General features: G+C 39.3%; 1 long non-coding RNA gene across 2 annotated transcripts; it reads right to left on the minus strand.

Annotated features, from left to right (window-relative positions):
• Positions 1–34: 34 nt before the first annotated feature.
• Positions 35–25867, minus strand: LOC115283304. Of its 2 annotated transcripts, XR_003904999.1 has the most exons (7): positions 12373–25867; positions 10855–10947; positions 5543–5586; positions 4249–4389; positions 2667–2876; positions 1587–1715; positions 35–282 (listed from the first exon to the last, which is right to left on the minus strand). It is a non-coding gene; the product is annotated as an uncharacterized LOC115283304 (long non-coding RNA). The 2 variants fall into 2 exon arrangements; XR_003904998.1 differs by lacking the exon at positions 5543–5586.
• Positions 25868–26179: the final 312 nt, after the last annotated feature.

A 26179-nucleotide genomic window follows, 5' to 3' on the forward strand; every position in this document is an offset into this window, starting at 1 on the left:
CAAAAAATGAACAAAAAGTACACATCGTGTGACACAGAGACACAAAGGGAAGAAAAGTGAAAAAAGAACCAGATCTAGGAGAGAAAAGAGAATCAGAAACAGAATGAAAAAACTATAGAGTCATCCAAGACAAGGCACAGACATCTCTTAGGAACAAACAAGAAAACTAGACAAAGATACACAAGAAGAAACTGCAGAGAATCATGGAATGGCTGAGACACACTTTAGATAGAGAAGAAAGACCAAATAGATTCAAGAAAGAAATAGACCAAGAAATACACACTTATGAATGAAAGAGATAAGCAAAGGCAGACATTCAGAGGAAGACGGTAAGAAGTAAAGACAAGATAAAGTAAGGGGCAAAACAGGCATATGAGAAGCATTACAAAAAGAAGACAACAAAAGAAAATAAAAAAGTGCATTAATAATTACAATAAGCTATCATCAGTTCCAATACTACTTATATGACTAACAATAATTATTATTATAACAACCACCACCAATATAGGCAGTCTTCTATTTATATAAACTTTTACCTTAAAAAAATTTTATTTCTTATAGCATTCTTTTTTTTTCTTTATAGTTTATTGTCAAGCTGGTTTCCATATAACACCCAGTGCTCTTCCCAAGTGCCCTCCTCCATGACCATCACTCCCTTCCCTTTTCCCCTTCTGCCCTCAGTTTGTTTTCAGTATTCAAGAGTCTCTCATGATTTGCCTCCCTCCCTCTCCCTAATGCCTTACAAATTTCTTACACAAAATCGAAACATGCCAACTCTGCCCGCCACTAAATAGTATTATTGGTCACCTGTGTTATGTCAAATGAACTTAAGAAACTTCTGGGGTTAGCTTTTACTTATCATGTGCCAGACACTGTACTAAACACTTTACATACATGATTTCACTTAAGCTTCACATACAAATCTAACCAGAAACTCTAAATTGACAAAGGACATACACCTATTGAGTAGCAGAAGATTTAAACACAGAATGTGTACCTTTTAATATTCTGCTTCAACTGTTTATAAGGATTCCCAAAAGAGCCAAACAAGATGCCACAAGTGAGTGAATATAATAAAGGGCCCTTAGGGAGCATCTAGTCAATCGCCTCATTTTATTTCTTCACTTTTCCCCATCCCTTTAAAAAAAACTGATTTCATTCTCATACCCTTCACAATTAGAATGGTAGCTTCAGGGACTTGGTTTCCTTTAACACTAAATCTTAACTGCAGTAGATGCTTTTACAAGAGAAGGTAAGAAAGAACCATGCTTTCAGGGGGAAAAAACAGTCTTTTTGTTTTAGGCTTCTATAGTTCATGTCTCTAAGAGTAGCAAAAAATGTATGCAGTGAAGATAAAGAAAAGACAAGGTAAGACTCAATTACTCTGACACAACTGGTATGCAGACTGTAATATCTTTGAATTGCTTCAGTGAACCTAGTTAGTAGTACAGGTTACTGGTAATCCTTGAATTTGACATTTGGCACCCCTGCATGTTAGACCATCATACTTCATCCTATACAAACCTAGAACAAATAACTATTAGCTCTAAAGTGATCCTCACAGGATTACAACACTAACAACTTACTTCATTCTGCTATTTATAATGTTAGCATGCCAGGCATGTTGATCTTCCTTTGATGTGTTCAAATTTCTTGCCATCTGCTTTGCTTTAGGGAGACAATGATTTGGCAGATAAGAAGGGAACAGTCAGGAGCTATAAAAAAAATGGGAGGGAAACAATGTAAATGCCATAAAGAAGTATTGACTGAGTACTATGCAAAAGTTATGGGAAAATCAAATTAATGAGCTACAGAAACAGTCTCCACAAAGCTTAGAAACCTATAAAGTTGAGGCTTTTATTTCTTTAGAGATAAAACTAACACACGTTCTTCATTCAACAGAATAGGAAACTATGGCAAAAATAGGAAAATATTGTACCTAATAACAGTCATTGAACCTCTGCAAACACCAATAATCCCAGTCATATTCTTTTGGTTGAACAATCTGTACAAAACCTATATGATCAGGGCTTACTGCTTACTGAATGCTTACCTCCATCTCCCAACCTACATCCCCTTAATCAGCCTCTCTTATCACCCACCTAGAGTATGCAAGGTCCTAGTTCTTTAGATCCTACCTGATCACAGATAACTTTTTGCCATTTCTGATTGGGTTCAATCAACCAGCAAGTATGGCATAAAATACAGGCAATATTTATCTTTGCAAACAGTTTGTTTTGCATTTTATCTCAAAGACATCCCAAGGCATCTTGAAGTATGTAAATGATTGTCAAAATTTCCCAACAGGGCCTCAAGAAAGACTCTGGGGACCAGAGGGTCCAAAATGATGATATGTCCACAATAAATGGTGCAGATGCAGCAGTTGTTGCCCATGTTCTCCTTAAAGAAAAAACAATTTAGCTGTAAGCCTCTAGCATACACTAGTCCTACCCTAAACATCTTAACTCAATGCAGTCTGCTACTGTCTTCACATTATTTTCACCAACCTCACACTCAGTTGCATCCCAGGATAGTTAGGAATCTGTTTTTACCAAAACGTACATAGTCGATAATGATGGAAGCAATCTCAATGGAAAACTAAGTGCAACATAAAACCAGATCAAATTAAAAGGTACTTACTATGCTTTTAGGGACAACTTACTCACCTCTTGATGTGTGGCGGTTGTTTTAAAACTTCATCTTCCTATGTAGGTCCTAGAAAGAATCTTGGTAGACCCTCCTAGCCTAGGGTTGTTGCCCAGTGATAGTGAGCTTTTCCCCTGGAGGATCCTCATGCCCCATCTCCACCTAGGGATCGTCAAAGGGAATGGGTCACTAACACTGTAGAGCAACAAGCCTATTCTTCAGAGGAAGATCTGAAGAAGAAATAAAGGAAAAATAAGTTACTAAAATGCAGAGCACTGGAAAAGTCTGTCCCAATTAGCAATTAGTCATTAAATTAAACCATGTCTGCCCTTTCCTTCAGATGGATTGAGGGGTGAAAATTTAAAACTCTGTAGTGCTCTATATCCAACCTACCAGCCTAACAACATGCAAATTCTTTTATTCATTCCAGTTCTATTCCTTGCATTTCCCTTCATCTTGAAGAGCAATTTAGAACTGAACAATTACCTAAATTCCCATATCATGCTTTATTCTACAGTATCCATTGATGAGCATTTCTCTAGGGTGTATTATTAATACCCTATTGTTCTCATCATAAAATATGGTGGGGTTCAAGAAATCAAGGGGTTGAAAATAATAGAAGTAAAGTTTTCTCAACAAGTGAGCCATCAAGTCACTTAGAAAAGCTCCCATGAGATTTGACTCTGAGTTCTTTAAGAATTTTCACATTGCTTCAGGCTTCATTTCGAAAGCATTATTTTAAGAACTGAGCAATCTACCTCAATCAAAGTGCCTCTCCATCTAGTTTTATATAGTATTGCCCTCTTAATTTTTATATCAAGTATTAAGATGCTGTAACACTGCCAAGATAAACAAAACTGTTTTCTACTCAATCCACATGGTACATTTTCCTGAACAGCTAATATAAATGGAGCACCAACAGAATCCCAGGATATTCAGAGAAATCAAGAATGGTTACAGGCATCTAAAACACCACTTATTACAACAGCTAAGCAAATCTATGCAAAAGGAAAAATAACATACAGAAAGCAATGAATCCAGTAAATAGCTTACACAGGCCCTTGGGTCTCTGTTATTCTACCTCTCAGCAATTTTATGGTTCTTCAAGTTAACAAATTCTCAACTTTTTAAAACAAGGGAATGACAATGACAATGGGATTGGGACTATGACACATATCAAGTTAGTACTATGCATCAACAAATTCTCAACACTTAACTACTAGTCTGCCAAAGGAAGGTGGAAATAATTTCTATTTCAAGGCCTGCTAATCAGAATGTGCAGGTTTGTTCTATCTTTCCTACTAAGTAGCTATGAGATGTGAAAGGAAGTAATTTATTGTTTTGCATCTCTCTTTCTTTGTTTTTGAAATGGGGATCGAGTATGCTTGCCCTTTTAGACCTCACTGGAGATTAGCTGAAGGATAAATGGAATAATAGGCCAAACTCATCTGTAAAGTCAAAATATATATGTGTATATGACCAAAAAAAAGTAAGAATTGATAAAAACCGGCTCATGTTGTGTTTTAAAAAGTAAAGTTGCAAGAAATTCAAGTCCATAAAGCCAAAGACAGAATTCCCACAATGATGAGCTCCCCAAACTACCTTATTTTTTTCCCAGGTGGCCTGCAAGCCATCATCTTAGATTATTTGGAGCTTATCCAGATTCTCAAAAAGAAAGATCTGCCGAATGTGAAGCTGATTAGAGCTACTTGCGGTCCTCAGGTTTCACATGCTCGGAATGTCCTTGAAAAGAAAGACAGGGCTCAGGAAGATACCAAAATTGTTAAGAAATCCTCAACAACAGAAACAAAGCACTTCGTTTTGTATGGTATGGTGTGGAAAGCGCCAGGTATGGCATCCAGATTCCTAATCAGGAATTACTATACAATAATTACCTTTATATCAATATCAAACATGTTCTAACAGTAGTATGTGAAAGATCACTTATTCAACTCTATACTCAAGATATCCAGTGAAACCAAACCAGTGTTTTATGATGTTCTCAATATGAGCAGAATAGGCTTCAAAATGTCTTGGCAACATCCTTTCCCATCTTTATTTAAGATTAGATACTTTATCCCCAAATACAGGCCTCCAGTTAAACATGACAATTCATGCATATTTATACATATTTATTCTGCTCCTTCTTGAAACCTCATCAATGATGGTAAGTCGGCATTCCATGTACAAGCAAATTTACTCAAAGAATTTTTAAATCAATGGATCAAAGTACAAATTGACTTATACACATTCCAGTTAAGATAGCTAAAAGGAAATGACTAATCCAATCTCTCCAGATCTTCTGAGCCACTCTGAACCATATTTACTGAGTATGGCTGCATTAGATCAAAGCCTTCCAGTTTTGTTATTATACTGATGCCATATTCAAGAAGCAGTCCCCTTCCCTTAAAGGGAAGCTAAAGCCAGAGAAAGTGGTTACATTTTGGAACTTGTAAAATAAAATATTTTAGGGTTCAATACTCATTGACAAGAATTTTGAGACTCTCAGTCTGTCATCTCATAGCTCAACAAAATGTCAATGTACTTTAGACCCAAAACCCTAGTGGCATAGTTAGCCAGCTAGTTCAAGTATTCTAACACTAGCCAAGTCACAGAATCATCACAGCCAGAAGGGGTATTATTGATCACGTAATTGGACGTGATCATTCCCTAGATCAAGACACTGGGAGCCCTGAAGATGAGATTCCATCAATGTTATACATCTAGTAAGTAGGTGGTCAAGTGGTACTTAAACCCAGGTTATTTCTCAATTCAGAAGTCTTTTGCCTGTGAGGTATGGGCAAGGATACTCAGGGGTATAGGACGTTTCTATGAAATTTTTTTTGCCACATTTATATTTCACCATAAAAATAGACTAGATCATTTAAATGACTACCTTTAAATGGAGAATTCCAGTGGCAAGTGGTACTACCTTGTTGCCTGGAGTTTAAAGAAAGAACAGAGGAAAACAATATGAGTATTGTGCCAAATGAAAGAAATAGCACTGCTATGTGCTATAATAAGATCCTGCAGCAGCTTATAAAGGGTAATAATTTGGATAAGGATATTAACACAGCACATGAGAGAAAAGACATGCCATGCTGCAAAGAAGTAATATGATAATAGTACCCTTTTCACATTTTATTACCCATTTATTTACTATTATTTTGCATACTTGCTGTGTTTTAGTTGTATTATAGATCTAAACACAAAAACTTTATTCTTATTTTTTCATGCTCTTTAGATTAGAAATTATTTCCATGAATTCAGAAGGGACATAAGAATTATTTTAAGGAAAAGTTTAATCAACTACAGCAAAATGGTAATTGTAGAATATAAGTGGTGAGTTTTTGGGTTAACTAAACAAATTTTTTAACTTTTTTTTAAATTTTATTAATGTGTTTTATTTATTTTTGAGAGACAGAGAGAGACAGTGTGAGCAAGGGGGGTCAAAGAGAGAGAGAGATACAGAATCTGAAGCAGGCTCCAGGCTCTGAGCTAGCTGTCAGCACAGAGCCCGATGTGGTGTTCAAACCCAAGAACGGCGAGATCATGATCTGAGCTGAAGCCGGAACTTAACTGACTGAGCCACCCAGGCACCCCTTAAATTCTGAAAATGTTCATAATAAATGTTGGAGGGAAAAAAGAACACATTTGAGACAAGAACTCCCTACTGTCAAACTTGTTATACAGATTTCAGAAAGTGTCTCAAATATCTAACATAAAATATTAAAACTATGCCCAATATAAACTAACATGTTACTACTCCATATGCAATACATGTGAGATATTAGTCAGAACATTTAAAAATTTGCACACCAATTAGCTAGAATAAAATCCAATAAGATTAAAATGTTGAAAATTGCATTTGGATTACATTTGCCAAAAAAGAAATCTACTCCTTGGGTCTTATGTAGGTACTTTGGACAATTAGCTGGAGATTACTAAATGGATTTTCCTTACCTCACATAGGAATATGCCCTTCTCTTCCCTCCCCACCTCCAATGTTCTCAAGGTACTATAGCTATCAGAAAAAAAACTGAGAAAATAAATGCATACCCAAGGAACAGATTACCTACCTTTATTAGAGTAATTTAATCTGAAAATGAGGTGCAAAATGTAGAAATTGGGATAGATCTTAGTCTGTAAGAAAGGTTTGTTTCTGTAACCAATTATGTTTCAAAATTCAGAGAAACATTTAGGGTAGAACAGTCATATTTAGTTTCAGAAACTTTTAATCAACCTACAGCTAAACTCTCCCTAAACTCAACCATAGAGGCAACTGTCAGTGTATTTATCTACCCTAACGAGCATTAAAAAAATCTCCCAACCAAGCCAACCTGTCAGAGCAGAAAGTAACAAATGAACAAAAAGAGACTACAATGATTCATGGGATAATGGGTTAAAGTTAGAAATCTCTGTATAAACCCATATTTAGCTGAAACTAGGCGATTATCACATATATAAATACTGATAGATATGTGCATATACATGAGATAATATGCATACATATATCTTTTCGCTCTCTAATCAATTCAGAAGGTATTGAAGCATAACACCCCACATAGTACCCACATCTCAATTTCTAATACTGTTCTCCAATAAATATAGAACTCGTTGAAGAAATGGTAGATTCTGGGATAGGAGAAATACACATAAGCCTGGAGCATCATGTAGTGCCAGAAAGAAAAGAGCTCAAACAAAAAAACCCACAAGGATGGGTTTATGTTCAAGAAGCCAACTGAAAGAACTCCCACTGGCCAAAGCTGGAACAATATAAACAAAAAAATAAGTAGTAGTGAATCATTATCCAGCATATAATAAATATTCATGAGCCCATATTGATATGAGTGAATTATTAAATTTAGTAAATACATAAATTGGGGAAGAAAAGATACATTTCCTATGCAGAAGAATTACAAATAATTTAGTTGATACTTGACCATCAAAGAAGTGGAGCAAAACTCCCCATTCTTAAAAGAATATAGTGGCTTCTTTTCAAATACACTATGGTAAGGGAAAAAGTAATTTTTTTTAAATGTTTATTTACTTTGTGAGAGACAGCATGTGTGAGAACATAAGTGTTGAATAGGGGAGAGGCAGAAAATCCCAAAGAGGTTCCACACGCAAGCACTGAGCCCAATGTGGGGCTCAATCCCATGACCTTGAGATCAAGACATGAGCTAATACCAAGAGTTAGACATTCAACCAACTGAGCCACTCAGGAGCCCCAGGGAAAATATAATTTTATATGTTAAGTGGAGAAATTTGGCAAACAGTTCCTTAGCCAAATGATAAGGGTCAACATGAACAATGATATGTCATATTGATAGTATATATACCTGAAAAGTAAAAATGACAGACTATTTCTGTGGTCTTTCTCCCAAAAACTCATGCTGAGTCTTGTCATGAGAGGAAAACCAGACGAATGCCAATAAAGAGACATTCTACAGAATACTTGACCATTAGTCCTCAAAATTGTCAAGGCCATCAAAAAATAAAGTCTGATAAACATAACTAAGAGGAGCCTAAAGAAGACATGATACTAGATGCAATGTAATATCTTGGATGGGACCCTGGAACATTAAAAAATCACTAAAGAAAAACTGAGTAAATGTAAGTAAGGTATGGACTTTAGTTAATAATAATGTATCAGTATTGGTTCACTAATTGTGACAAATGTATCATAGCATTGTAACATATTAATAATAAAGGGAAATGGGTGGAGTTTGGGGTATACAGAAACTCCCTCTGTACTATCTTCAGAACTATTCTGTAAACCTCTAAAATAAGAAAGTCGTTTTTTTCCTTTTAAATCTGCCAACCAGATGCTGAAGGCTTAAAAATTGCAGAGTATTTTTTTAAAGCAAATGCAAAATGGAACTTAAGAACTGGTAATTCTGTGTTTCAGATTTTGCTACAGTAGATACCATCATTGTTAGCAAACTGGCCTAAAAACTTGTTTTTTCTTTTCTGTTTATAGGGATTTAATTGTAGTTAGTTTTAAAGTTGAAACATATGAGGCCCAAATATCAATAATCCATAACATCAAAGTTATTAAAATTAGCAATTAAACTCCTGTTCTTGTTCATCAGACTTTATGGAATGACCTAGTGAATCCATTATAAAATGAAGACAGTGAGTTATAGACAGTTTTCAGTTGGGGAAACATGTAAGGCTAGAAAATTCTAATGGTATATAGATCGTAGAATAATTACAAACCAACACCACACAATGGCAAGCATATTAACAAACAAAAAAAATATAGTATGCCATAAATTTTCAAAGCTACCAACTAAAGTAAGCTAGGTATTTGATAATGAGTCCAGTAATGTAAAAATAGAGCATGCCAAAAGTTTTCACAGCTATGGATAAGGTAACCTAGATATTTTATGAGAGGTGGTAAAGGAAACTTGTCTCCCAGCCATAACCTTATTTTCAAACTGTTACAAGCATTCAGTTACATATTTTATGCAATAAGAAGGTATTACTTGGGTCTGCTGCATAGCCTCTAATATTTCTGAAGAAACTAGAATAGCATTCTAGTTGGTCAAACAAAATAATACTTTAAGTCTACCCAACATCTAAGAAATCTAGCACTGGCCAAATTCAAAATTTGCTTCAATCTCTCATCCTATCATGAAGAAATCAAAAGTTCATTTTCAAAGTAGGCATCAAAATGAAGAATAGAGGTTTTTTGTTTTTTGTTTTTTTTTTAACCAAACTCATTTGCCCAAGGAGCACAAGAAGCCTACCATTCAATGTCTCAGTACTCTAATTTGGGGAGATCAAGGAAAAGTAACCAAGTAAAGCCTAAATCACCAATAAAAACAGCCAACTCAATATCATCAGTACAACGATATATAACTGTGCATGGCCACTGAGGTTTAACTTGTTAAATTCAATGGGTCAGCTAAGTCGCAAATACTTAAGATCCAACTTGAGTTCGATAAGTTGTTAAGTGCTTTTTGTCTATAGTCAAAACTATGGCAGTGAGAAAATCAAGTTTTCTTCCAATACCATTTGGAAGACTTGAGGCAGAGGAAGGCATTAGCTCTGTTTAACCATACACTATCAATACTCTGTCATCAACCAAGCTTATAAGGTTTGGGGGAACAGTTACCTCAGGTCAGATATCAGTTTTCTTCTCTTTAATCTGGTAAATTCCCAGGACATTTTCATAAATAAGAATATTTTAGAAGACACCACAGATTTTAAATTATTTACTTAGAAGTCAAATTCCCATGCAGATGTACATTTGCTAACCAGGGCCCAGATATCCTTAAAAAAATTATGAATGCTTAATCATAGCAGCCCTAGGTCTTATGGTTTTCTACAATTTAGGGAGGTGGTTAAAGAAATGGGCACATAAATCACAGAAAGATAGGTAGAAAAACTAAAGAGGCATTTGGGAAAATATGCACAAAACCAGGATCAGAAAACTTCCTCCACCTATATATTAACGTTCTAGAAGAAAGTCAGAAATAAAATCACAATAACCACTTAGAGAAATGCCCAAAAAAACCCTCAAGTGCCTTCAATTTTCCAAATGACAAAATGTCATTTTCAGGGATTGAGATATTCTATTCAAGTCTGTCGTAATTCATCAGCCATCCCTAGACAATAAAGTTAAGACAGATGGTGATTTGGTCCAAGGACAAGGACCAAAGGCTAGATGTTCTTAATCCCACTTTTGAACTTTTTCATAATATTGCCAGCATCTCATGCATTTTGCCCCCAAACCCATGAAAAAAAAGTGACTCTATCTAAGAAAACATGTGCTTCATTAAAATGCATTTGCCAAAGCAAGCAATACTGCAGTAGTGTCTATAAGCCTTCAGTTTACATATCCTGAGTAAACTGACCAAAGTGCTCTTTAGTCACACTTTGCATTTTCCCCTTGCCATCACTTGCTCAGTAAGGGTGTTTCTTCCACTCTTCCCCTGTGCCTCACAGAACTTTCCAACATGTTTATAGTACACATCAAATGGCCCAACACCATAATGATTTGCCTGTTTTAGCATCCTCATTGACAGGAATCATGTCTTTGGTTTTATTTATCCCAGTGTATGACCCAATAGGTATTTGTTGAGTTAACATAAAGATTATATCAATTTTGAAGATGCCCACATTTCCAGAGCATTCCATTTTACAAATGCTAGAGACTTTATTTCAAGCAATGAATTGAAATATAACTCCAAGATTCACCTTTGGATGCTGTCTAGTGCAGGCTTCAATCCACTTAAAATTGATCCATCCTTCCTCTTCAGTGGGAGGACAGAACCAGCTCAGAATTCATCCCTTTAAAAACAAATTCCAATAAATAGTTATAGTTGTATATCAATGTTGAATAATTTTATTAGTAACAATAAAAGACCTCATAAGCATAGACCAGTGTTTCTCAATCTAGGGTGATAAGAACCCTGGAGATTTGTGGATATATTCTCATGGATCCCCAAATCCTACATAAATTATATAAACCATCATAATATCTTTAATAAAGATATCTTAAAATTGGAAAACATGTTTACATTTCAAATAACTTTGTTAAGTCACTGTTCCTCAAAACATATATTCTTTAGGATCTCAAGAAATTTTGTTCCTTTAAAAGGCGTTTTTTCCTGACAAATTACTTCAGTTTGAGAAACATGGCATAGACCATATTTCCAAGATGGCTCAGAACCATTTGTATACTACTCCCAATCAGTCAGCCTGGGGGATGTCTTTAGGCATTGGTGGAAAACAAGCCATGAGGAAATATGGATATGAATTAAAATGAGCAGTAAGAGAAGCTCCACTCATTAATATGGTTCTTGCTCTTGACAGGATGCATGGGTATGCACAAAAGTTTCAAATTTGATGTTAATATTTTTTTCAGCTGGACTTTTTTTAGTTTGTTTTATATCAGGGGGGCTAAGCTTTTTAGTTTATCAAGTCATCTGCTGAAAATGGGGAAGGAGAAAAGGAAAATTTAACTTCATAAAGTGGGCAATGTCATGGTTTTCTTATAAGTTACATTTCTCCATTGCCTTGTTGCCAAATAGGTTCTACAAATATCTCAAACTAAAAAGGCATAACTACTTCATGTTTTGGGGCAGAGATAGAATAAAAAGGTACAAAATGCCAACGTATCCGATTTATACCCCCAATCCCTGAACCTTGAAAAGCTAAGGCTTATAATGAGATTTGACAATCAACAATTCCCCAGCCTTGGCGTACAGCCAATCACAACAATCTAGGCCTTATCTCTTTAATCACTTTTCATACCTTCAAAAGAGGTAAAAACCAAATGACATTAAAATAAACCAACTAAACTACACATATGGCTGCAATATTAATCATATTGTGTACAAAAAAGAAAAAGTAAACCTACTTCCTTCTTTACGTTTATCTAAGTAACTTCAAAGACTAGTGGACTCCCTTTTTAAAAATCTATAACTTATAATGCACACAACACAGCACTTAAATATCATTTATCATTCCCTAAAGGTATTTCAAGTGTGCTTATATATTGCTCCTTGGCAATATAACCATCGCAGGAATGAGATTTTATATATATATTTGCAGATGAAATAGGAACAAGGATGGAGGCCTTCTGATTTTTCTACACGTGATCTTAGCCAAAAGGCCGAGAAGCGATCCTTCTGACTTTTCTATAAGTAGCATTTAAGAGAAAGAAAATAGAACAGGGTAAAGATTACTTAATAGCTACAAAGTAGTACTTACAGTATTCTAAAGAGCCAGAGACTCTTCTTACAGCTGTCCAAGGAGCCAGTAGTGCATACTGCACCCTGAGCTGCGCCGATCTTTTGACATCCTTGTCAAAAAATCCTTTTTCAGTGATTACAAAGAACTGCTGTTGTGACGACTAGTTATTTGCTTCAGCAGTTCCATATCAAATACTTCTCTGCCACACCCTGCACACTAGAGATTAGGATATTATTCATTTTACCAAGCAGCCATCTCACTGTTGATTCATGTCCAGAAGAATGATTAGATCGTGGCTTATTTATCAATATAAAACAGGGAAATTGGTCCCATCATTTCTAAGCCATCACTCCAGTGCAGTGCTTCCGGCTACTTTAAGTTAGCAGAATTAAACTGTGCATTTTATTTATATAATAGATTAATCAACTGTAATTCTACAGTTTTCGAAAGTGCCTCAGAATATGTTCTTTCATTTCATTCTTTTACAGTAATCTTCTTAAAATAAGGAAGGGATGGTGGATGCTTCAGATGAAGAAATTTAAGGATTAGAATGTCTAGGTAGTTTTTCTAAAAGTGAACAGTGGTAAAGCCCAAATAAGGAATGGGGTTTTTAAATGGCGGTAGAGCCCAAAGATTGGTCTTAAGAGTTCCACTCTTAGAACACTTTTGGGAATACTAAAATAGCAAAGAGTCACAGTGGTCTTTCCACAGACCCACCACCCTTAGTAAAATGAGAGGCACTGGTCATCAGGTACATGATATAAATGGGTTTTTGAACCTCAAAAATTCAATGATCAGGTTTACAATTCTACCTTACAAACAGCATTTTTTAATTATACCTGGCAACTGGTATAGTACAATAGCAATATATAAGAGGAGAAGCAAGATTCTTGGCCAGGCAATCTGCTCTGGAAGGAAGAATACAGACAATGCTAACCTCTTTCTGGGGAGACAATTTTCACCTGATACTTATACTGAAAATCCAAAATAAAGAGTGGCAATCCAGCTTTCTAGGTCTGATTTGCCTTGAGCATTTTGCCCAAGAAAGCAGTAACAGATATGGGCAGGGACAGTTCCTGTCCCAGAATGTGACAACTGGAATTGGGATCATTAACAAATGCACTAAAGGAGTGAAGGTCCATCCACTTAATTCAGGCCTGCGTTGGATAGTCAACACTGCACAAACACATCAAAATGGTAGGAAAATCTTGGGCTGAAAAATGGGACAATCACTACTGTGTTAATAACACAGAAAGGACTTTGGGTACTCAGCACTACTCAGAAGCAATGCAAAGTGGGGGAGTCCATGTCTGATGGGTGGGACCAAGGAAAGTGCAATTGAGGCATTACAGCAATACAAAGTGGGTAATGCAATGACATCCGGGATTATTAATGTTTTAAGTCCAAGAGAAAGAGCCTTGCCCAGTCAACATTCCCCAGCAATAATGCAAAAGGGGCAGGGTGGGGTTGGGAGGGAAGAAGGAACACAATCTTATTTAGTGGCCCAATACATGAACAACTGAAATTGTGAGAATGGTGCATAGGAAGGGTCCAAGGGTAAGCAACGGGTGAGAAGAGGGAAGGTAACGGGAAGATCATGACTACTTTGAATTTTATACATGGAAACAACACAAAAGGAGAGGGAGTATGGGGTGCTATTTGACGGACAAGTTCACAGCATACTGCAATGTTTATACTTTATTATGCCATGGGAAATTGGAGCTGGGAGTGTTTGCCTAACAAGGCCAGGGAGTAAAAACCCATTGCTAATTGCCATTGTGCCCATTAACAGTCCCAGGAGTTTTGTGTGGTCACCAACCCCTGCATTAATGCACAGGGATTTTTAAGGGAATGTTACCTAAATCTAACAGAAGGGGGCATAGATAATTGCACATTGACAGTCCACGAAGGGGTCCTTAGTACCCCTGATGTATACAAAGTGGGTACAGAGGTCCCATCATTGCTAGCGGTGCATATTAATTGTACAAGAGCTGAGATCATGATAGCACTCCTCAGCAGCAATCCAAAGGCAGTGGTAGGCACATAGGGCATCCTTTCACACTGCACAAATCCACAGACAAATACAAGTCTGTATAATAATAATCTCAAGAGAAGAGCTCATTTATGGTTAACACGCCTCTGATACAAAGGGGGTTTGAAGGAATGCAATCATAGTCCAACAAAAAAGGTGGACAATTGCAATTATACACATTAGAGTCTAAAAGAATGGGCATTAGGTAAATAACATCTCCTTACTCCAAAGCAAAGAATTCTAATAGAACACATACTTAGCAAAGCATTTGTACACATGAACTTTCCAAGTGAAAGAGTCTTCTTAAATAGTGGACCTTACCTGCTGAACCTGGTAAGGAAGTAGGCATGGTCCTACTGAGTGTACAAAATGGGAAAAAATGCAATTGCACATATTGCCAGTCCAACAGAGGGCCTTGATTGGTCAGTACACTGTTGTACTGCAAACAGAAGCTGAGGGTATATAACTATTTCAATTATGAATATTAACAATTTACTAGAAGGAACTTTGTGAGAAAACAGTATCCCCTGCAGTGCTGCAAAGCAGCTATGATAGTTTTGGAAAAGATAGCGTTGTGGAAACTACAATTCTGCACATTAACCATCCAAATGTAAATGTGCTAGCAGTGAGCACCATCCACTGGAAGGCATAGAAGTAAGGGTAGAGGATGTCCTCATCTAATGCACAAGAACCCAGACTAATGCAATTATGCATATTAACAGGACAATTTAGGGATTAGCAACCCTGGCATACTGCAAATAACATACAACAGGGTAGGATGACGTAAGTTGCAATTATGTATATTAATGTCCAAGGGATAGGGCATGGGCAATTAAAACCATGTATCTTACACAGATACAAGGATCTTAAAGTAATGGTCACTCCTTGCTAAAAGATAAAGGAAGTAGAGAGCAGGGTATCTTTATTTGGTGTATAGGAAAATGTATACATGCAATCATGCATAATCACAAGGCATGAAAAAAGGCCTTAGTGATCAGTACCCCTGCTGTACTATAAAAGGGGTCTGAGAAGGTAGTATCTTATTCAAATGGGATGAGCCATGTGCAATTATGCACATTAATGTCCATGGTGCATGACTGTGGTCAGTTACAATTGTGTCCTTTGACTGCTCAAGTTTAACAGTCCAAGTTAGAGGGGGCACTCCCTGCTTGAAGATACAGAGAGTGTGGAGAGGTTTTCTTCCCTAGTACACAGGAACCCAGATAAATATAATCATGCATCACAGCAGGCCACGAAATGGGACCTTATTGGTAAGAATTCCCTGCAATACTTCAAAGGGAGTGTAAAATGGAAGAATCCTAATGTAATTGTCATTATTCACATTAACAGTTTAAGAAAGAGGCCTTAAATGGACAGTACCCCATGCGGTAATGCTTAGAGGTTGTGAGAAGACTCAGAGACCCAAGTTAACTCAAAGGACAGTGGACAACTGAGACTACACACATCCATAGTCCCAAAAGAAAGGTTTTGGGGGGGGTCAGTCACTCCTGCTTCAGTAATTGCAGGAGCCCCAGGAACTAAAAGGTACAGTCGTGAACAACTGAGTATGCACAAGACAACGAAGGCAGTGCACATTAACTGCATTAGTGTGTAAAATCTTGAGTAGTAGGCACCTCCTGCTGGGATATAAATAGTATGTGGAGAATCCTTATCTAGTGTACAGGTATAAGAGTGAATTTAAGTATGCACATTAACAGTCCAAGAGAGTTACTCTTGGCTAGTCAGAAGCGCCTGAAGTATGTAAATGGGGAAGGAAATGAGATCCCAATCTAACATAAGGCACCACTGGTTACTGTAATTATGCACATTTAAACTATACAGAAGAAGCAGTTATAGTTGGTCAGCACCCCTGACTCAGAGAAGGTGTGATGGGGATGGGATCTCCAACTTGGGGATGTGCAATTTGGCACATTAACTGTCCAAAAGAAAGACCTTAGATGATCAGTACCCCCTGATAGAATACTAAGAAATAAGGATATTAGCTTATCAAGAGGCCATATTCACATTTAGAGTCCCAAGAGAAGTACTTTGAAATACTAACATCCCCTTATGTAATATAAAAAGGGTGGGAAATTAAAGAGAAGGACCATAAACATTGGAATACATTTGTATACAAATAACCCCCCAAAAAAGTAACTTGAGTAATTAATACAGAGAGTACAGGGGACGAAAATAAATGACAGTGTGATCAATTACCATGGTTCACTTTATCCTAGTATAAAGGTCTTGAATAAAGGGCATCCACTGCTGAATACAAGGGAAGTTAGTGAAATCTTATCTACTGCAGAGAAAGATGAACAAATGCAATCATGCACATTAACAATACAAAAAAGGGAGGCCTTGGTATTCAGCACCCCCTACTATAATGTTAACAGGGTGTGAGAAAATGGGATACACTGAACAGTCTCAAGTACCTTCTGTGGTAATGCAAAGGGAGTTGGGAGTGGGGGTAGCAAGGGATGAGATCATAGACTAAAAAAGGGACCACTGTTGTAAATGAGCACAAAAACTGTCCCAAGTACCCTCTTGGATAATGTAAAAGGAGTTGGAGGGCATGAGATCTGAGACTAAAAGGGACCAAACCTGCATTTGAGCACATTCACAGTCCCAAGTACCCTTAGCAGTAACCCAAACGAAGTTGAAGGGCATGGATCCCAGTCTAGCAGAAAGGACCACACCTGCAACAGGCTCTTTAAGGGTCCCCAAAAACCTTCCCAAGTAATGAAAAGGGAGTGAGAATGGGATCCTAGACTAACAGAAGGAACCACAGCTGCAATTAGCACCTTAACAGTCCCAAATGCCTTTCCAGGTAATGTGAAGGGAGTGGGAAGTCATGGGATCCTAAACTACAAAGGGACACAGCTGCACTTTAACAGTTCAAGTATCCTCTGCTATAGTAGAAACACAGTAGGAAGGCATGGAAAAGTATATTAACAGAAGGAACGACAGCTACAATTAAGCAATTTATCAGTTCCAAATACACTCCCAGATGATGTAAAGGGAGATGGTGGGCATGGGATCCTACAAAACAGAAGGTACCACAGCTGCAATAGAGCATTTAACAGGCCCAAGTACTCTCTGCTCTAATGCAAAGAGATGGAGATGCGGGACCCTAATCAGAAGGGAACACAAGCTGCAATTAATCACCTTTCAGTACTAAATCTGCTCCCAGGTAATATAAAGGGAGGAGGTGGTCATCACCAGCAAATGGACCACGCCTGTATTTAATGCACATTAACAGGCCCAAGTACTATCTGCATTATAGCAGATCCTATAGCAAAGCCTAGACTATCTGCAGGTGCAAATAAGTACTTTAACAACCCCAAATCCTCCCTGATAAAGGGAGAAGGGGGATGGGATCCTAAATCAGCAAAAGTGACTACGCCAGCAATTAAGTACACTAACAGTCCCAAGTACCCACTGCTACAATGCAAAAGAGCAGGAGGGCATGGGAAACTAGACACACAAAAAGGGACAACAGCTCCAATTGAGCAATTAAATAGTCCCAAATACATTCTGAGGTAATGCAAAGTGAGTTGGAGGACCTGGGATCCTAGACTAACAGAAGGGACCAGGGCTGCAATTAAGCCATTAAAAGTCCCAAATATCCTCTGCTGCAATGGAAAGGGAGTTAGACGGCATGGGATGCTAGGCTAACAGAAGGGGCCACAGCTGCAAAGGAGCACATTAATAGTCCCAAATCTGCTCCTAGGTAATGCGAAGGAGGCTGGAAGGGACTGAAAACTAGATTAATAGAATGGATTACAACTGTAATTAGTAAGCACATTAACATTCCCCAATCTGCTTTCGATAATGTAAAGGGAGAAAGGCAGGAGATCCTAGACTAACAGAGGGGACTGCATCTGTATTTAAGCACTTCAACAGTCCCAAGTACCATTAGTTGTAATGCAAAGAGAATAGGAGGGCATGGGAAACCATACTAATTTAGTTATATGGTTTCTTTTAACAGTCCCCAAAATCCTCCCAGGTAATGTAAACAGAGTAGCCAGGGATGGGATCCCAGAATTACAAAAGGGACCACAGCAGCAATTAAGCACTTTAACAATCCCAAGGACCCTCTGTTGTAATGTAAAGAGAATAAAAAGGCATAGGAAACTACTAATAAAAGAGACAACAGCTGCAATTCAGCAACTTAAGAGTCCCAAATACACTCCCAGGTAAAGCAAAGGCAGTCGGAGCGCTTGGGATACTAGACTAACAGAAGGGACTACAGCTATATTTAAGCCCCCTAACAGTCCCAATGCCCTCTGCTATAATGCATAGGGAGTTGCAGAACATTGGAATCCTATACCAGAAGAGACCAGAAATGCAATTAAGCACTTTTTAGTCCCAAATATCACCTGATAATACAAAGGTAATACAAAGGATCCTAAACTACTATATTAAGAGTCCCAAATAGCCTCTGCTGTATGCAAAGGAAGAGTGGGAGGACATGGGACCCCAGATTAACAAAAGGGACCACAGTTGCAAATGAGCACATTACTATCCCAAATCCACTCCCAAGAAATGCAGTGAGTAGGGAAGGATGGGACGCTAGACTAAGAAAAGGGACCAGAGCTGCAACTAAGCACTCTAACAGTCCCAAAGATAACACCAGGTAATACAAAGGGAGTTGAAATATGTGAGATCCTAGACTAACAGAAGGGACCATGGCTGCAATTAAACATCTTAAAGGTCTGAAGTACCCTCTGCTGTAATGCAAAGGAAGGAGGAGTGCATGGGAAACTAGATTAACAGAAGGGACCATAGTAGCATTAAACTCATTAACAGTCCCAAATAGCCCATTTGCTCTAATGCAAAGGAAGTGAGAAGGCATAGGATAACTGGACTGACTAACAGAAGGGATTGTAACTGCAATTAAGCACAGTCCCAAATACCCTGCCATATAATGTAAAGGGAGTAGAAGGGGGATGGGATCCTAGACTAACAGAAGGCACCACAGCATGTCTAAGCACCTTAAAGGTGCCAAGGACCCTCTGTTCTAATGCACAGGGAGTTAGATGGAATGCTACATTAACACAGGGGACAGATCTGCACTTAAGCACAGTAACAGTCCCATGTACATTATTGTGTGCTAATGTAAAGCGACTAGATAGGGGATGGGATCCTAGACCAACCGAAGGGATTGTAGCTGCAATTAAGCACATTAACAGTCCCAAGTAGCCACTGCAGTAATGCAAAGTCAGTAGGAAGGAATGGGATCCTAGACTAACAGAAGGCAGCTATGCTGCCTTTAAGGACCTTAAAGATCCCAACTACCCTCTTCTATAGGGAATTGGCGAGGATGGAATCCTACACTAAGGTAAGGGACAGGAGCTGCATTGAAGCACATTTACAGTCCCTTTTACCCTCTGTGGTAATGCAAAGCAAGTAGGAGGGAGTGAGATCTTAGATTAACAAAAGCAACTGTAGTACCAATTACCTACATTAAAAGTCCCAAGTATCCTCTGCAGTAATGCAAAGGAAGTAGGAGGGAATGGGAACATAAGCTAATAGAGGGGCCATAGCTGCATTTTCTCACCTTTAAGATCCCAAATGCCCTATACTATAATACATAGGAAGTTGGAGAGGATGAAATCCCTATGCTAACATATGGGCTGTAGCTGCACTTAAGCACACTAACAGTCCCATGTACCCTCCATGATAATGCAACAGAGTAGGTGGAGATGGAATCCTAGTCTAACAGAAGGGACTATACAATTAAGCATATTAACAGCCCTTTATACCCTCTGTGGTAATGCAAACTCTAGGAGGGGAGGGGATCCTAGACAAACAGAAGGGACTACAGCAGTCATTAGGCACATTTACAGTCCCAAGTATACTCTGCAGTAATACAAAGTAGGAGGGGATGAGAACATAAACTAACAGAAGGGGGCATGGCTGCATCTTAAAGATCTCAATTACTCTCTGCTGTAATGCAAAGGGAGTTAGGTGGGGATGAGATCCCAGACTAATAGAAAGCACTATAGCTATGGCACCTTGAAGGTCCCATCTGCTATGAAGCAGAGGGAGTTGGAGAGAATAGAATCCTACATTAACATAAGGGATCCCAGATGCATTTAAGCACATTAACAGTCCCAAGTACTCTCTGCAATTATGCAGATACATTGGGTGGGGATGGAATCATAGGTTAAAGAGACCTTAGCTGCCTTTAAGCATATAACAGTCCCCTTGTACTTTTTGTGGTATTGCAAACCCTGTAGGAGGCAACAGGATCCTAGACAAACAGAAGGGACTATAGCAGCACTTACCCACATTAACAGTACCTTGCACCTTCTATGGTAATGGAAACCAAGTAAGAGGATAGGATCCTAGATTAACAGAAGACACCTTAGCTGGATTTAAGCACTTAATTGTCCCTTGTGCCTTCTGTAGAAATGCAAACATTTAGGAGGGGATAGGATTATAGACAAACAGATGGGACTGTAGTGGCAATTAGGCACATTAACAGTACCAAGTATCCTCTGCAATAAAGTAAAGTGTAAGTAGGAGGGGCTGGGAACACAAACTCACAGAGGGGTCGTAGCTGCATTTAAGCATCTTAAAGGTTTCGAGTACCTTCTGCAGTACTTGAAAGGGAGTTAGGTGGTGATGGGATCCTAGGCTAACAGAAAGTACCCCAGCTACATTTAAGCACCTTAAAGGTCTCAACTACCTTTTGCTGTAATGCACAGGGAGTTGGAGAGGATGGAATCCTACACTAACTTAAGGGACCATGGCTTCATTTATATTAACAGTCCCATGTACCCTTCATGATAATGCAAAGAGAGCATGTAGGGTTGGGATCCTTGTATAGCAGAGACCATAGCTACATTAGAGCACATGAACAGTCCCAAGTAGCCTCTGCAATAATGCCAACAGAGTTAAGTGGAGATGGCGTCCTAGATTAACAGAAGAGATCTTAGCTGCATTTGAGCACATTACCAATCCTTTGTACACTTAGTGGTAACGCAAACAGTGTGGAATGGAATGGGATCCTAGATTAACAGAAGGGATTGTAGCAGCAATTAGGCATACTAACATCCCAACTATCCTCTGCAGTAATGCAAAGTAGGAGAGCACAGGAACACAAACTAACAGAAGGGGCCATAGCTGCATTTAAGCACCTTGAAGGTTGAAACTACCCTCTTCTGCAGTGCACAGAGGGTTTGGCAAGGATGGAATCCTACATTAATGTAAGGGTCTGTGGATGCATTTAAGCACATTAACAGTCCCGGTGTACTCTCTGTAGTAATGTTAAGGGAGTTTGTGAGGGTGGGTTCCCAGCCTACAAGGGACCATTGCTACAATAGTTCATTAACGTCTCAAGTACCTTCTGCAATAATGCAAAGGGAATTAGGTGGGGATGAGAACGTGAGTTAACAGAAAAGACAGTAGCTGCATTTAAGTACCTTAATAGTCCCTTATATCCTCTGTGCTAATGCAATCCATGCAGGAAAGTGTGAAAATCTAGACAAACAGAAGGGACAATAGTGACAATTAGGCATATTAACAGTCCCAGGCAGCCTCTGCAGTAATGCAAAGGAAGTAGGAGGAGATGGGAACCTACACTAATAGAAGGGGCCATACCTGCTCCTAAGCACCTTAAAGGTCTCAAGTACACTCTACTATAACATAAAGGAAGGAGGAGTGCATGGGAAACTAGATTAACAGAAGGGACTATCACTGCAGTTAAGCTCATTAACAGTCCCAAATACCATCTGCTCTAATGCAAAGGAAATGGAAAGACATACGATCTTAGACTAACAGAAGGGACTGTAAGTGCAATTATGCACAATAATAGTCCCAAATGCCCTCCCATGTAAAGGGAGTAGAAGAAAGATGGGATCCTAGACTAACTGAAGGGACCACAGCTATATTTAAGCACCTTAAGGTGCCAAGTAGCCTCTGTTCTAATGCATATAGAGTTGGAGAGAATGGAATCTTACATTAGCATAAGGGACCGAACTACCTATAAGCACAGTAACAGTCCCATATACACTGTGTCCTAATGCAAAGTGAATAGAAGGGTATGGGATCCTAGAGTATTGGTAGGGACCACAGCTAAAATTAAACATATTAAGAGTCCCAAATAGCCTCTGCTGTATGCAAAGGAATAGTGGGAGGACATGGGACCCCAGATTAACAAAAGGGACCACAGTTGCAAATGAGCACATTACTATCCCAAATCCACTCCCAAGAAATGCAGTGAGTAGGGAAGGATGGGACGCTAGACTAAGAAAAGGGACCAGAGCTGCAACTAAGCACTCTAACAGTCCCAAAGATAACACCAGGTAATACAAAGGGAGTTGAAATATGTGAGATCCTAGACTAACAGAAGGGACCATGGCTGCAATTAAACATCTTAAAGGTCTGAAGTACCCTCTGCTGTAATGCAAAGGAAGGAGGAGTGCATGGGAAACTAGATTAACAGAAGGGACCATAGTAGCATTAAACTCATTAACAGTCCCAAATAGCCCATTTGCTCTAATGCAAAGGAAGTGAGAAGGCATAGGATAACTAGACTGACTAACAGAAGGGATTGTAACTGCAATTAAGCACAGTCCCAAATACCCTGCCATATAATGTAAAGGGAGTAGAAGGGGGATGGGATCCTAGACTAACAGAAGGCACCACAGCATGTCTAAGCACCTTAAAGGTGCCAAGGACCCTCTGTTCTAATGCACAGGGAGTTAGATGGAATGCTACATTAACACAGGGGACAGATCTGCACTTAAGCACAGTAACAGTCCCATGTACATTATTGTGTGCTAATGTAAAGCGACTAGATAGGGGATGGGATCCTAGACCAACCGAAGGGATTGTAGCTGCAATTAAGCACATTAACAGTCCCAAGTAGCCACTGCAGTAATGCAAAGGAAATTGGACGGGATGGGAACATAAACTAACAGAAGCACCTTAAAGGGTCCAAGTACCCTGTGCTGTAATGCATAGGGAGTTGGAGATAATGGAATCCTACAGTAACATAAGGAACCACACAGCTGCCTTTAGAGCACATTAACAGTCCCAAGTACCCTTTGCAATAATGCAAAAGGAAGTTAAGTGGTGATAGGATCCCATGTTAACAGAAGAAACCATAGCTGCCTCTGAGCACATTAATGGTCCCTTGTACCTTCTATGATAATACAAACTCTGTGGGAGCAGGTGGGATCCCAAACAAAGGAAAGGGACTATAGTGGTAATTAGGCACATTAAAAGTCCCAAGTATCCTCTGCAGTAATGCAAAGTAAAAACAGAAGGGGTCATAGCTGCATTTAAGCACCTTAAAGGTCTCAAGTACCCTTTGCTATAATGCAAAAGTAGGAGTATGTGGGAAACTAGATTAACAAAAGGAACTAGAGCTGAAATTAAGCTCATTAATAGTCCCATTGTATCCTTCATGATAATGCAAAGAGTAGGTGAGGATAGGATCTAACAGAAGGGACTGTAGCTACAATTACATACATTAACAGTCCTAAATGCCCTCTGTAATAATGCAAGGGAATTTACATGGGGATGGGATCCTAGGTTAATGGAGACCATAGCTGCCATTTAAGCACATTAACAGTCCCTTGTATTCTGTGAAATGCAAACTCAGTAAGAGGGAGGGGATTGGGATCCTAAAAAAACTGAGAGGACTCTGGAAGCATTAAGCACATTGCAGTCCCAAGTATCCTCTGCAGAAATGCAAAGGAAGTAGGAAGGAATGGGATCACTAGACTAACAGAAGACACCACAGCTGCCTTTGAGGACCTTAAAGATCTGAACCACCCTCTGCTGTAATGCATAGGGAGTTAAAGAAGATGGAATCCTACATTAACAGAACAGACAGAGCTGCATGTAAACACATTAACAATCCCATGTACATTATGTACTAATGCAAAATGACTACAGGGGGTATAGGATCCTAGACTAACAAAAGGGATTATAGCTACAGTTAAGGACATTAACATTTCCAAGTATTCTCTGCAGTAATGCAGAAAAAGTAGGAGGTGATTGAATCCCAGACTAACAGAAGGGGCCATAACTGCCTTAAGCACCTTAAAGGGCCAGAAGGACCCTCTGCAATAATGCAAAGGGAGTTAAGGGGGAATGGGATTTTAGGTTAACAATAGGAGACATTGGGGAAGTGTCCTTGAGTGATCAGCCCACATTATAGTATGCAAGTGGGATATAGTGGCCCTTTCAAATGGACAGGATTCTGTACAATTTCAACTGTGCATGAGTTCTTGAATAATCTGCGCTCCCTAGCAATATCCCAAAAAGGGTAGGATAGGGTGGGATTCCATTTTTTATTGCACAGCACCATGGACATATGCAATTATGCACATCAACTGTTTAAGTGACCTTGGGTAATCAGAACTCCTCATAAGCAATGGCATAAAGATAAGGTTATATCCTAGACTAACTGTTGGGACAGTGCGCAATGAGGATTTTACATATTAATGCAAGGTAGTAAGTAGTCTGCACTACTTAGAAGTAAAGACAAGAGCATGGGTGGGTCTTACCTTTTAGGTAGGATCTTGAACATTAATGATTGTATTTAATTAATATCCAAAAGTAAAGGACTTTGAAGATGAGCCCCTTTGCTATAGTGCAAAGAAGTTGCAAGGACTTGTGTAATGAACAGGGGGGTGGAAAATTGGGATTATACTCATTAATCATTCAAGGAACATGGTCCCAGGTAGTCAGCACTGCCTAGTGGCAAAGCAAAGGGGATGAAGGGTCATCGATTCTGGGGCAAGACAATGTATAATTACAATTTGGTACCTTAATTGTCAAAGAACAGCAGGCCATCCCAGAAGCAGGGCAAAAATGGTAGGGTGCCTTTGTTTAACGGACAAGGCTAATACAATTGGGACTGAGCATGTTAACTATTGAACAAAATATTTGTGTTTTCTGCACCCAGTCCTGAATTCAGCAAAAGGGTTTTGGACTGGGATCTAATCCCAGTGGGCAAGATAATGGACAATTAAAATTTCACTCAGGGTAGAGTTCAGGTGACCAGCACAATATATGAACACTGCCCAGAAAACTGGGACTGTGACTACTGCAGCAATGACAGAAGAATGGTTTCTCTTCCTTAAGGGCAGGGGATACAGAAGATGATGAGTAACTAAAATTCTGAACAATAGTTATCTGATATGAAACTCAACTAACATTTTCTAACATTGACACAAAGGCGCATGGATTGATTGTTCTAACATGGGACAGTGGACAAATGGGATTGTGTACATTTAGTTGAAAATGATGACTCAGGTAGTCAACTCAGAAAGTCAGCAATGCTAGAGGCACACAGGGTGGGCATTCCAGTCTTATGGATGAGCAATGGACAACTTTTAGCACCAAATCGATGCAGACTGGAGTGACTTTAGGGAGAAGCAGGGCTGGGGTGATGGCTGGGGCTGGGGCTGGGGCTGGGACTTCGTCTGGGCCTGGGGCTGGGGCTAGGCCTGGGTCTGGGGCTGGGGTTGGGGCTGGGGCTGGGGCTGGGGCTGGGGCTGGGGCTGGAGCTCGGGCTGGGGCTGGGGCTGGGGCTGGGGCTAGGACTGGGGCTGGGGCTGGGGCTGGGGCTGGGGCTGGGGCTGGGGCTAGGACTGGGCAGCTGGAGCTAGGGCTGGGGCAGGGCTGAACACAGGGCAGGGGCAGAGCTGGACACCGGGCAGGGGAAGGACTTGTGCTAGATGGAGTCGGGAAGGGTGGCTGCTGGGGGGAGGGCAGTTGCTGGGAGCAGGGCTGGGAGGAGCTGGGAGCTATGGAGGCAAGGCACCA

The sequence above is a fragment of the Suricata suricatta genome, chromosome X (assembly GCF_006229205.1).
Source record: "Suricata suricatta isolate VVHF042 chromosome X, meerkat_22Aug2017_6uvM2_HiC, whole genome shotgun sequence".
Taxonomy (NCBI): domain Eukaryota; kingdom Metazoa; phylum Chordata; class Mammalia; order Carnivora; family Herpestidae; genus Suricata; species Suricata suricatta.